This window comes from Halictus rubicundus, chromosome 2 (assembly GCF_050948215.1).
Source record: "Halictus rubicundus isolate RS-2024b chromosome 2, iyHalRubi1_principal, whole genome shotgun sequence".
NCBI lineage: Eukaryota > Metazoa > Arthropoda > Insecta > Hymenoptera > Halictidae > Halictus > Halictus rubicundus.
Window position 1 is genome coordinate 2577196 of NC_135150.1, and position 14058 is coordinate 2591253.

The 14058-nt window shown below is 34.2% G+C and overlaps 1 protein-coding gene across 2 annotated transcripts in view; it reads left to right on the forward strand.

The window, feature by feature from the left end:
- The window catches only part of Sick (sickie), a 504036-nt gene that overhangs the window by 79081 nt on the left and 410897 nt on the right, over positions 1-14058 (forward strand). The window lies entirely within an intron of this gene.

A 14058-nucleotide genomic window follows, 5' to 3' on the forward strand; every position in this document is an offset into this window, starting at 1 on the left:
AATCTCAGCAACTCTGTGTTTTAATTGAATCAAAAATTCATTGTTAAGTTTACACAAATGATAAATAAAAAAATTATGGCTTTGGAGATATAACATTTTATTTAATTTGTATGCCAAGAGGCTAAATAATATAATAAGAAGATCCATATTCATATTTTCCATCATAAAAGTATTCGTATTATATTATATTATAGAATTTCTATGGTCATATATCATTCAAGTTCTAAAAGAATTTTGTTTACTTATGTATTTCTAAGTCATGATTGTTTAGCTTATCTTCTTCATGAAAGTTAATAATATATTTATTTTATGATTATCACAATGAATTTTTCAGAGAACGAAAAAAATTGTTCCCTTATTTTAGCTTTCTTAAAATTAAGTATGAATATACAAGTTTGCAAAAACATCCGCAGTCCAGTTATAAAAGACCTTGAAAATAATCAGTACATATGAGCTTCATATTGCTTTTATATAATTTTAATTTTAATACTATTTTTGTCTCAATTGGAAATTTCTTGTATCATTTAATTTATGAAGATATTGCACATACATTAAATCCTTATATCAAGTTTTCAGGGTGTCTTATAATTTTGCAACTAATGTTAATCATTTTTGCGTGCGATAATTTGTACGCAACAAGTTTCAGAGAAAAATAGGAAAATGTACACGAACTTTTTATATGCCAGATCTCATTAAAAAAGAAACAAAATTTGACTCGTAATGAATGTGCCTATCGTTCGTAAATTCAGAGAAAACTTTCATTTTTAAGAAGATTGCTTTGTGATAAGTATTCTGGTATGATACTTTTCATTCTAAGCCACACCTAAAGATATTTTTTAATATACATATAATATCTTTAACAGGTTGACTGTCGCATGATTCGTAGGTGACGTAATTATTTTTCCAGATTTCTACATTAATTTGTTCAATGGTATACCGAATGCACAAAATTTGATTAGAATATAAATTATTATTATGTAGAATCCTAAAGTCTCAATTTGTATTTCACTGAATTAGTTTCTTCGATTTCGTGGAATTTTTATTGTTACAGGATAATTAGTGTTATCTGTTAACAAACGTGCTAATAAACCAAAAGTATTCGCGTAGAAAATCTTCACATGTTTAAAAGATAAAGGGTATTACAAACCTTTACGCAACAGTGTATGTAAAAAGCGAGAGCAAGTAGTGGTTTAAATTACTGTCATGGAATAATTTAAAAGAGTATTTAGCAAGGAGATAATTATAAAGTAGCATTTGGTGGTATGTTAAATTCTAAATATTTTTTATTTATTAAGTAAGTACGGATATTGTTTTTCCATTTTCATTCCACGTTCCTTCGCGGATTTAAACTGTATAATAGTACTGTTTAGGAATTTTCTCTGTAATATTACATCTTCGTAAAAAATGCATAGGAAAGATTATTACCTTGAAGAACCTTCAAAACCGTATTATCTATGATAAAAAATAACTGAGGTGGTTACGTTACGTAGTTCACTCTGCATTTAATGATAAATGTCGTATATAATAAATTCAGTGATATCATGATATCTGTGACAGAGATGTGTGCACGATATTTGTGAAAAATTTATCCTCGTTACCGCGAGATATACCCTTTGAGTTGCACAGGAGCTCGATCACCGAGAAGCGTAACACGATACGCAGGTAAATAGATACATAGGAGAAACGGTATTAATCCAATGACAAAACTTTTTGGTTTTTAATTACTGTTCTATGAAACTGTTACCAATATGTTTGTGACGTTTTCCCGATTAAAATTAGACCAAACATGGCATAGTTTAAAGCATGTATGTTTATTCGATTGATGATTCAGTAGAACCTCGATACAATACAGAGCTTAAGGACAACTTAAGTTAAATATTTTTATGATAGTTTCTTTTTAGAGAAAGTCTCCTCAAAGTCTCCTTCATTCTTTAACACGTTGACTGCCATGTCATCCATATGTGGGTGACGGAATTATTTATCCTGGTTTTAAAATGAATTTTTACGTTAGTATATTTATTGTACAAAATTTGATTGGGATCTGTAAAATTCAAGAAAGTTGGAGGACTACTCAGTATCGTACATTTAATTTTTTTCATTTTTTATTTCATTAAATAACTTCCTTTGATTTTATGGAATTTTTGAGGTTTCTAGTTTGGCAGTCGAAGTGTTAAATGCGACCATCTCCTTTGAAACACCTACGATGATAGTCCCCTTCCATTGGGAATTCAGTGAATATAATTATTCAAGGTCATTCAAGGTCACAGACAGAGGAAGCGTATAAGAATTAAAATCTTAGAGCATATCCGAATCCTCTATTATCGGAATGCGTGTTTCACACGTAAACAGTTCGATCCAAAGCGATCCATACACAACACGATTCATTGTACAAATCAGTAAAGATTTAATATAGCAACCAGGTAAATGTTGCATTATCCGAACATTTGTGTTCCATCGATTAGTACGGATAATCGAGGTTTTACTGTATCACCAATTAAAAATGTGACGAATATGTTAGTAAAAGTTGCATATAAAAATTATTCGGAAAAAATTTGTTATTATTAAGTAGTGTTGTCTAATTTTTTCTAGGTTCTAAGTAGATAATATCTCGATCTTTTCTAAGTACATAATATTTCATAATATTTATTCTACTTCAAACTAACTTCATAATATTTATTTCGGCCTATACCTAGTACTCAACCTTCTATGGTGTCTACTAACAAACTCCTATAGATTGGAATGAGTACCTTGGTTAGTCTATTCCTCAATCCCAATAAAACATGTAGAAAATAGTATACAGTGTTTACTCGATATATGTCCAAAACACGGGTCCAGCCAGGGACATCTATTGGCCAGGAAATACTATTCTTTGATTCACGCCAAACGTAGAAAAAGACAGAGAAGCTCTAGAGCCTCGCTAGATGGCCCCTCACGGGGTATACCTCACGGCAGTGGGCATAGTTCTGGGACTTTTATCGGCTAGACATTTGGGACATATATAGAGTAAACACTGTATTAATAATTACAACGTTTAAGCTAGCTGATTACTGGTCTCAAATGACTGACTACTGAAACAGTTACCCTACATTGACACATTACTGTAACAACAAATTAGTTTGTAGAGTAGAATATAGGTGACCCGTGCTACGTTTGACAACTTTCCCCATTTACCAAATTTTACATTATTTACCGTAACGTACGCAAGAGGATGCAAATTGGGCGAACAAGGGAAACCGGTTTTGGGGTGAAAGAAGAGTCATTTAATACTTGCATTCGGCCCGCACACTCGTTTGAAGTCATTCAGCGGGCTAATGCGTAGAATTGATGCGGTTACGCGGATTCTCGAATTCAAAATGAGCTGTCAGAAACACACGTCGTTGTTTGTCTCCTCGCCGAGTCGGTGTGTACACGGTGGAGGTCGCCGGGCGAGATCGCGCTCGCAACGGGTCCTGTGTTTCGAATTAATTGAAAAACGGAAGCAATTTCGCCGAGGCCCGCTATCAGTCGCGTACAAATACGAACCCGAATACGTTTAACACACATGCCCCCCACCCCCCCTGAAGCTCCTCGTATACTTCGGTTACCTGTGTTTACGCGTGTCGTTTTCCGAGTTTTGTTCGCGATCCCCGCTTTATGAGTCATACAGGTCTGCCGTTCCTCTTCTTTTTATCTTTCGCTTGCTCGTTTTTATTCCTTCGAATAATAACCGATGGTTACGAGCGAATTGTTCCAGAGGTAATCAGCAGGCTGTGGATTTTTATGCAAATCTACGTACAGTCAGTCTCATAATTGATGGCACAGTTTAAATGACAATAACTTTGTTATAAATGGAACAAAAGTCTGTTTTTCTGCCAAGCTACCTAGACTGTTTACTAGACGATGTGTAGTGAAACTTTTGGAAAAATAGCGTTAGGTCTGAATTGTGAAAAAAAAAATAATAAAATTGCTTTTCACAACTTTTTTTTATTTGGGCTTCTAACGAAAATTTAAAAAATGTGTTTTGTAGATTCTAGATTCTCATATAAGTTATTTTATACACGCTGAAAATGTCATTGAAATTGGTCAATTGGTTTAACTAGTTATAAACGATTAAAAATCGTGAAAATGATCGTATATAAAATTAAACAGCAAAAATAGGTTGAAAATGGCGAAAAACTGTAATTTTCCCCATTTTTAATAGTTCATAAATCGTACATCAATTGACCATTTTTATGAAATTTTCAACATGCGCGTAACTTGTATGAGAATCTGTAAAACACATTTTTTAAATTTGCGTTGCGAGTCCAAATAAAAAAGTTGTGAAGATCAACGTGCACCATTTTCTTTTTCGTAATTCAAATTAAACGCAATTTTTCCAAAATTTTCATTATAAATTATCTAATAAATTAATTCATCCAGTTTGGCAGAAAACCCGAAACCGTTTGATTGATATAAAAGCTATTCTGATTTAAAGTGTGAGCCATGAATTATGAGACTAACTGTAGTACGGATCATTATTGAGAGCGTTGAGAACGAACTATGAAGTAGAATTCAATTTCCTGTATTAATAGCGTTAAGAGGTTCAACATTATATGAAGAAGAACGCGTTTCATGGGAAACTTCTGTCATAGTGTTTCTTAAAGGTCTTCGTGCTTCATACGCAACTCCAAAAAGATTTCCAGTTTAGCAATGAGATTCTAGTATACAGGGTGGGCCACATGGGTGTACGAATGATCTGTTTGGACCATAAAAAACCGTTTAATTTATAATTATATTATTATAACTTATTATAATGAATAATGAATTATTATAATGACTAATAAAATGAAGTATCATTAGTCACGCGTATATGACACATGCATCAAATTCGCTGGTGTCTCAATAGTGGAATCATAAACGTATGTAGAATAGATGTAACAGGGTGGGATAAAAATACACTTTTCATTCAAACGATCGTTTGATTCACACATTCTTGCAATTTGACATTTGTCAAATAACTGACAACATTTGTTGTTGTACACATTCATCCATGGTGTGTACATTCATTTTATTCCACGATATATTATAAATATACAAAGAGCGTCATTGTATGAAACAGGCTATTTGAATGGGATGAAAATAACAATTTATTGAAAGTATAGGAACTTTTATGAATGTGTCTACATTGTTCATCCAGTATATATTAGAAGAATATTTAATTTGATTGGACCTAATATATTAAAAGTGCGAACTTTTCGTATTTAGCAGCGCTGGTTGAATCAGCGAATTCTAGGACTATATATATATATATATATATTCGTAACGAGTTCGTTACTGCTTCACCAAACGTGGACACTATAAACCTTAAGTTCTATATCGCGTATATCGACAACTTTAACTGACAAAAACTTTACGTCGAGCACGCTCCGTATAACCGAACAAAAAGAACATCGCACGAGAACCTTCTAGAAGAACCGTAACAAAGCAGAGTAGCAAAACAGTACGCGACACGCAAAACCGGATCACACGCTCGCAGCGCCATCTATCAGTATATTTCCAACATAATAGAGAAGATTTGTACTATGAAATTGATTGATTTAAATTCTTTATGACTAGACTGCGGATTTTATGCTTTTATAACAAAAATTAATAAACAAGATTTATACCAGTTGGAAGATTGAAAGGACTAAAAAGTATATATTGAGTCGTATGTATAAAAATAAGTAAGAGCTTATAATACGAAGTATAAGCAAAAGAAAATTTTAGGTTTCTTTTACATCATTTTCTATTAGTCCTAGAAAAAGAAAAATGTACTTTTTTGAAAGGGGTGACGTTCCAGATGGTGGTTTGTTGGTGCATGATCAAAATTGTCATTGCTATGAAATAATTTTTGAATGCTCATCTATAGATCATGAACGTTTAAAATTGATTATATAGCCGCCGGTAAGTAATGTATTAGGTGAAGACGTAAGTTTCTATTTAACTCTTGTTTCTTGCGTATGATACAGAAAGTTTCAATTTTACATCAAAATTCGCAGTTTGTGGCATGGAATATTGTTGCAGATAAAACTTGTTAAAATTTTCAATGATTTTGCAACGATCGCGTTCAGGTTCGCTGCATCTTCTTTAAATGTCCCGATATTTCTGAACGGAAATGATCAAGCTATCTGTTTCATTGCTCGCGTTCGCTGGTCTCTCTTCTATTCCCAGTCTCCTCTGCGTTTCGTCCCTCGAGGCGGCCACCAGCAAGAGCCGATTTTCGTGTCCCTCATCGAGCTAATTTTGGAAACCGAGCTGCAAATTTGAGGCACAGCGATATCGAGTTTTACTTCATTTCACTTGTTCCCGCGGGCGGTTTGCGCGCCGCGCCGCGCCAGTACGTTGTTCCCGTCATTTTCGAGTCGGAATTGATAAAAGCGATGGCCCCCGATTCGCTGGATTCGCGTCACACACCGTGTTTGTGCTCTGGGTTTGAATATTAAACGGACACTGTGCGAATACGATTTACAACATGATCGTATTGGTTCGTTGATTTCAATTAACTGCGCCGCCAAACGATTTTTATTTGCAAATTGTGTGCGGGTATTTTAGTTTTTGGAAAGCAACCTTTAACCCATTGATGATGCATGTTACTCCCTTCTTTTTAATCGGCATAACATTTTATTCTCTTGTTATAAATATTAAGTGTTTTACACGTTTTGTATATTGTCCGTTGATATGCAGATATCTATTCGCATAAGATAGTATTTTATATGTGGCTTTTGACGAAGATTATTGTCGCATAGTGAGTACATAACTGAAAAAGATGAAATGCATCAATAATTACAATAATTTTGTAAATTCTTCGTGTCTCGTCTTGAAACATTTTTCTGTTATTAATATTGAAGCAGTAAAGTAACTGTAAACACAATGAACAATGAACTTTTTTCTAAGAAATTGGTAGAACAAAATTGTCTCGTGATTGTAGCTTGAAACTAATACGGCAAGGTGTTAATTCTCAAAGTATTATTATTGGTAGTCGCTTGTTATTTCCGCTTTCATTGAACATTTCGTTTGAAGGGAAATCAATTTCGAGAGTGTTCCACTGTATCTTTTCTCGCGAAGCTGACCAATTTTACCGGTGGAGGATCCTTAAGAATCCTCGAGAGAGGGGTCGATTCGTGAGGTTATCAAATATGCTGCCCGAGGGTGTGAAGGTACTTTGATCAACCCCAAGGAGGTTGCGTTTCTCCTCCCGATTCGCTCTTTCGCGATGTTTACTTTAAGGGATGCCACCGGCTACCAGCATCTTCCAGCGCGCGGGAAGAAGGTCTGCGCTTCTCTTCCTTGTTCCTTCTGCGTATCACAAGGGAATAGCTCTTTGTTCGTCGAATCTTTGGCAACCGAGGACGAAGCCGCTTTCATTACCGAACAGCTTCGTGCCAGGGATCGTTCGCACGATCAAAGGAGAAATTGACTTTGTTTATTAGCCGTCGCGAACCCGCTGTGCTTTAAAGTAATTAGCTGGACACGCGCGAAACACGTTGCCGAAATCGTGCGGCCATTTCGATGATAAAGGAATGCGGGTTGAAACCCGAAATTCTGTACGGCTAACTGTTTATGGTGTCAGTGCTTGACACAGATTCTTTGAACGCTAAGTTTACGGAACACTAAAAGTGACTATTACTTTATAATAATAATGAGAATGCGTCTATCCTTTTTGGCTATTCTTTTTATAAAACATATATACCCGAAGAAATAATTTTGTTGAATAATTTCTCATGGATCCATCTTTGTAATTTCGATCATAAATTAAAAATATTTGAACCCGTCATATTAATGGGTGTTAAAGTTTTTTAGTGTTAAGGTTTTTTGAATCGTTGAAAAGCGGTTTCAGGAAAGCAACTATCAATTTCTAAACTTTCTTCTTTGTGCGAAATAAAATTCATAACAGATGGTCGGGCTGCATACAAACTGTGGGGTTTTAAGATGTTTACCCTGTATCTTTCAGTTTAAGTTTAAGTGGGATTTCACAGACTTTATGTTCGAAATTCTTGACATATTTTTGGTAGTTGTGTCAAACGAATAAAATAAACTTTTTAATGAACGAAACCGTAGTACATAGAATAATAAATATATTGACTTTATAGAATTTGCAACTGGAACGAAAATCTATATGTTTAACTCTTTGCGCTCGAAAACTTTTCTTAGATCAGCCACCAGTAACTCTAACGTATTTAATTATTTAGTATTTACAAAAGTAATTACTCTATTTAAATGGGATTTGCATTAAAGTTTATTCATACTGATTTTATGAAACAAGAATTTCAGAACTTGTACGTACCATAATTGGGTAGCAAGCTTTTCATGTCCTCCTGAAAGGGACATTCGAGTTGCTTTACAATTCTCCTTATTGGTGACAGTCGAGTGCATGAAGTAAAATAATCTTAACGAAAATAGTTCATTTAAATGGTTATTCAATTTAATTTTTCTCAATTGTTTGATACAATTATTCTAATTCAATCGTATTTTGAGTAATTTTCTAAAACAATTGAAATAATATAATTTACATAAAGATCTTCCACAATGAAAATGTTCCCATCTTGAAATATCTAGCTGAAGCTGCACAAAATATTTTTACGTAATTTGAAGATTCTATTATTAATAGGAAAGTACACGAACTCAGGGAAGAAAGTAACATCGTCTGCTACTAGTTCGATAAAGTAAATCTATTTTACTAGACTTAACACGAGTAATATAAGGTTAATTAATAATTTTTAAAGGATTAATTACAAAAGAACGCAATTATGAGATTTAAAATGTAATAATATAGAAGAGAATTTATATTGGTAACAATCCTTTTCTTTAAGTGCATCGAATAAATATTTAAATTGTATTATTTCCATTCTAGTCTTCTTCAATATAATTATTTTTTAATAGATAAAATGCGAACTGCCAGTGTTCTAAAAAGGGTCTCTAACGCTGTTATCTATTTCGCAATTCAATTTTACCCTGCTGCGAACCTCGAATATGTAGATTATATATTCAAAATATTATTAGGAAGAAGAAAATAGAATATAGAAATAGGAGCATTATCTGTGAAAAAATAAGAAATTTAATTGGTCAGAAATAATTACAAAAGCATAACAGAGTTAAAGAAATGAAAATGTAAATGGATCGAACTGGACTGAAAGAACGCAGCAGGGTTACTTCGAAATTGTATATATATTGTACGGTCTTAAGTATTTTACAAAATACAAGTTGAAGCTGATTTGCACTCGCTTTCATAAATCATAATTAAGGGAAGTTGCACAACAGTAGGCGTGTCATCGTAAAAAGCTGGATAATGCATTGTGTCGAGCAGTAACTTTCTAGCAATAAACAATGCAAATACATTCCAGTATAAAGTGTACAATATTTATGGCTACGCTTATTTTTACCAGAAAATTACCATAAATTATTAAGGACATTTAACTGTAGATGTTATATAATAAATTGCATCCATGATATCGATTATATAAACTTATAAAATAAGTTACACATAATTTAAAATTGGTACAAAGAAATAGTTCATTATAATATTTAGTAATCATTTCCTTTTTAAATTAAAAGGAATTAGGAATAAAAGGATTATTTTCCTTTTTTCATTTTTAACATTCTGTGAGTAGAATTCAAAATCTGTTGAATACTTCGAAAAATTTGGAAACATGATTTCATACTCACAATTATAATTATATTGATACTGTTCTGTTTTTAGGTTAATATTCTGACATTTAGCGAATACAACACACTTTTAATAATGAAGATTTGTTCGTTAAGACAAATATAATATAACAGTAACATATGAAAACGAAATTATGATAGAGAAAATACATATTTCTCTTATGCATGTGCAACGCTAGCATACGTTTTTGTTTATAATTCTTATAGAGTTATATGTATTTATTACAAAGATATGCTTAAAATGTTTACATTCGATTATATAAGCATTATTACTTAAAGTATTATTTTCATAAAGATGCTATTAGGGATCAAATACGTTTAGATATTTTGTATTATATTTAACTTAATTAAAAAAATACTAAAAATTTTTATGAAATTATCAAAATATATACCGGATGGTTCACGACAAACAGGCCACCTAAATAGCTCCGTTAGGATTAGAGATAGAAGAAAATGTTGGAGAGAAAAGTTGTACTGTTAAAGGGGGCAAATATGGTGATATAAAAAAATGTTCCTATTGTAGTCGTTTTCAAGGTCTTTTGAAGGTCATCGATGATTTTCAAATAGCACCACATATTTTTAACTTCACAGTGTTGTAGCTGATGTCAAGACGAGTTCAATGATGTGGTACACTATGACCTTCAAATGACCTTGGACTCATTAATAGATATAGTTTGACTACTCTGTTTGATCAACGGAAATTTAATTCCTTCAGTCATTAGGTCTCATAACACGTATTCCGTTAACGGAAGGTGATCTCTAAGCGTACACAAACTAGATTATCAACAAACTACTGGTATGTATGCCGAGTCAGTTATGGTCATCGAATTATTGCGAGTGTATCAGTTCATCGATAACCGTTTAGCGATGCGTTACTCAAACTAACACAAGACCGATCTTATTTCCATTTATTACGAAAGTCGTCAATGTCTTCGAGAAGCTGTTCGTCTTTACAAAGACCGATTTCCTGATCGCAGATGTCCATCTCGTTCTACCTATTCAAATTTAGTTAAAAAGTTCCGTGAATTAGGCAGTGTAGAAAATAAAAGACCTGTGAAAGTGAGAAGTGTAACAAATGAAGCAAATGCAGTCAATGTTCTTGGTGCAGTAAATGTAAATCCTTGCATCAGCACTAGACAACTCAGTAGAGAAAGTGGCGTTAGCCGAGCAAGTATCATGCGAATATTTCGATTACACAAATTCCATCCATATCACATATCGCTCCACCAAGAACTTCATGGAAGAGATTTCGAAAATCGCATAAATTTTTGTGAGTGGGGTTTGAGGCAAATTAGAAATGATAGCCGATTTTTTAGTAACGTATTATTTACTGATGAGGCTTCCTTCACAAATCATGGTGAAGTTAATTTAAGAAATATACATTACTGGAGTAATGCGAATCCACGATGGTTACGACAAGTGGATAAACAACGACCCTGAACTATCAACGTTTGGTGTGGAATTTTGAATAATAAAATAATTGGACCCTTTTTTATTCCCGGCACATTAAACACAACTAGATACCTTACGTTTTTAGAAGAAACATTGCCCATATTTTTAGAAGATATTCCTTTAGAAATTCGTCAAGTAATGTGGTACCAACACGATGGCTGTACTGCTCATTCTTCACGTATCGTAAAAGAATTTCTGAACAATAAATTTCCAAATCGCTGGATAGGACGTAATGGACACATACTACGGCCAGCTCGTTCCCCCGATCTAACTCCTCTTGATTTTTTTTGTGGGGAACACTCAAAGATGATGTATATCGTGATCAACCGACTACACCAGAGAACATGCAAGAAAGAATAATTAGATCTTGTAGATCAATTCCAACAGAAACAATTGAAAGTACAATTGATTGCCTTGTAAAACGTTTAAATGTTTCTGTTATTGCTCAAGGTCATAATTTCGAACCTTTAATTTAGTTCAAATAAAATGATTGCACATTTTGAAGTTATCATTGTGTGCGTGTGTGTGTGTGCTTTATCATAAATTTTCTAGTTCAAGGTCATTTGAAGGTCATAGTGTACCACATCATTGAACTCGTCTTGACATCAGCTACAACACTGTGAAGTTAAAAATATGTGGTGCTATTTGAAAATCATCGATGACCTTCAAAAGACCTTGAAAACGACTACAATAGGAACATTTTTTTATATCACCATATTTGCCCCCTTTAACAGTACAACTTTTCTCTCTAACATTTTCTTCTATCTCTAATCCTAACGGAGCTATTTAGGTGGCCTGTTTGTCGTGAACCACCCGGTATAGTTGACACAGATCTGCAAAATGTATTTCCAAAATTTTCAATGTAGTCCCACATAAAAAAGTTGTAAAGAACAACTTTTAGTATTTTCTCTGTGATTCCGAACAATTGCAATTTCCTAAAAATTTTGTTCACGTCATGCAGTAAACTAATTGTTGTACTTTCCCAAAATCTCGAAGTTGCATGGTCCAATATTAAAAAAGTTATCGTCGTTTTAAAAGTGTCGGAATATTACTGTGAGTCACTGTACGTACAGAAAACTAATAATTGTGATTACAGTTTTATAGTTCAATCAAATACGAAAGAAAATCCGCATTGCATATGGAGCATTCAATAACAGGCGACCATTTAATTAAAATCGAGATAACAAAGATCTCGCGGCCGCATAATTCTTATTAACCAATAAACCGTTTTGAAAAGCGGAAGTTCGGTTAATAACGATTTTATTGTCCTTCGTACCCGCTCGGAATCATAAATTCCGTGAAATCATATTGTCTTTAGACATGCGCACCATGGAAGCTTGATTTGTGGGCCATTAAACGGCGCGCATCGAATGTGAGCACATATTTTTTAATCGAGTTTGGCAGCGCTCTATTAATCGTGAAATACGCGTCAATATCGCATTTATTTGGAAGTTTTCGCACACAGTATGTGGTCACGCTTCGGAGATCGATGGTCGGATTGCACAGCACAAGTTTACAGGTGTTCATCGTACACCGTGAACGTGAATGTTGAACGTGAACGTTGAACGTTCGGAAACTGCGCTGCCGTTGGGGATGCCGGAATAAAAGGAATCCGGGGAAAACGTGCGCACACACGGCGTTGGCCGGCCGCCAGATCAGGGAAACGTAAGTCATCAGTCGACGAAGAGGGAAAGAACAATTTGTAGGGCATAGAACTGTCTGTATACATGCTTCTTCCGCTCGATTACGCTCAACAATATGCCGGCATCCACATCGATTTAAACGCTGTGACATACGTTCGGAAAACCGTGTCGTAAATTTATTTACGCGTTTCTGGATTCAATTGAAAAGGAGAGCTCTGCCAATCAGCATTGTATCATTTCGTACAGCGTTACTGTATTATTCCGGATAACATGATTTAGGCGATTGCGCGAATGGAGTTTCGCATACAGCCAGTCAAAATACACTCCCAGACAAAAAGATGGCACGCGTGTGCTATCTTTAATTTCTCGTGTTAAAATTACGCTAGCATGGAAACTCTAAAATATATGGAAAATGTACCTTCTACGTATATGTAAACATAACACAGGTTGACTTTACTTCAATGAGTTCTCTCAGTTGAAAAAGGAACACATAATCTGACGCAGACAAAATGATAGCACACTGGAACTATGTTTACATATTCTTCAGTGTTTCGTGAGCTTGCACGGAGTTACAGTGTTCAAGTTGTATCTAGAGCTTTGTCATATTGCTATTCTCATAATGGGTCGTGGCAAAAAACTTAGTGAAAGCGAAATTAGCACAATTTTAGCTCTGAGAAAACAAAAGTTGTCTATTACTAAAATTGCAAAAGAAGTTAGTCGCAGTCGAAAAGTTATATATAATTTGTTGAAAGATACAAGTGCATACGGAAAGAAGAAAAGTACAGGAAGCCAGCAGCTTTGTCTGAACGCGATACACGAGCAATTATACGTGCTGCTTCTAATTCTTGTGGTACTGCGAGAGAGATCGCTAAGAAAGCTGGAGTCGAAAGAAATATACAAACTATGCGTCGTGTACTTCAGACTAGTAACATTATAAACCGGTCTGGAATAATAGCGAAACCATCATTAAATGCCAAACATAAGGAGGCACGTTTGTTATTTGCAAGAGAACATGTGTTTTGGAAGAAGACTTGGAGAAGAGTAATTTTTACGGATGAAAAGAGGTTTAACCTTGATGGACCAGACGGATGTAAATATTATTATCATGATATTCGTAAGAAACTAATAACAAAAATTCGACGTCAAATGCATGGAGGTGGAGTAATGGTCTGGGCTGGTGTCGGATATAAAGGAAAAACGGAAATCAAGTTTATTCAAGGAACAATGAATAGCGTCCGATATCTCGAATTAGTAAAAAATCAAATTTATACATATGGAGAACGCATTGCGAAAACGCCATATA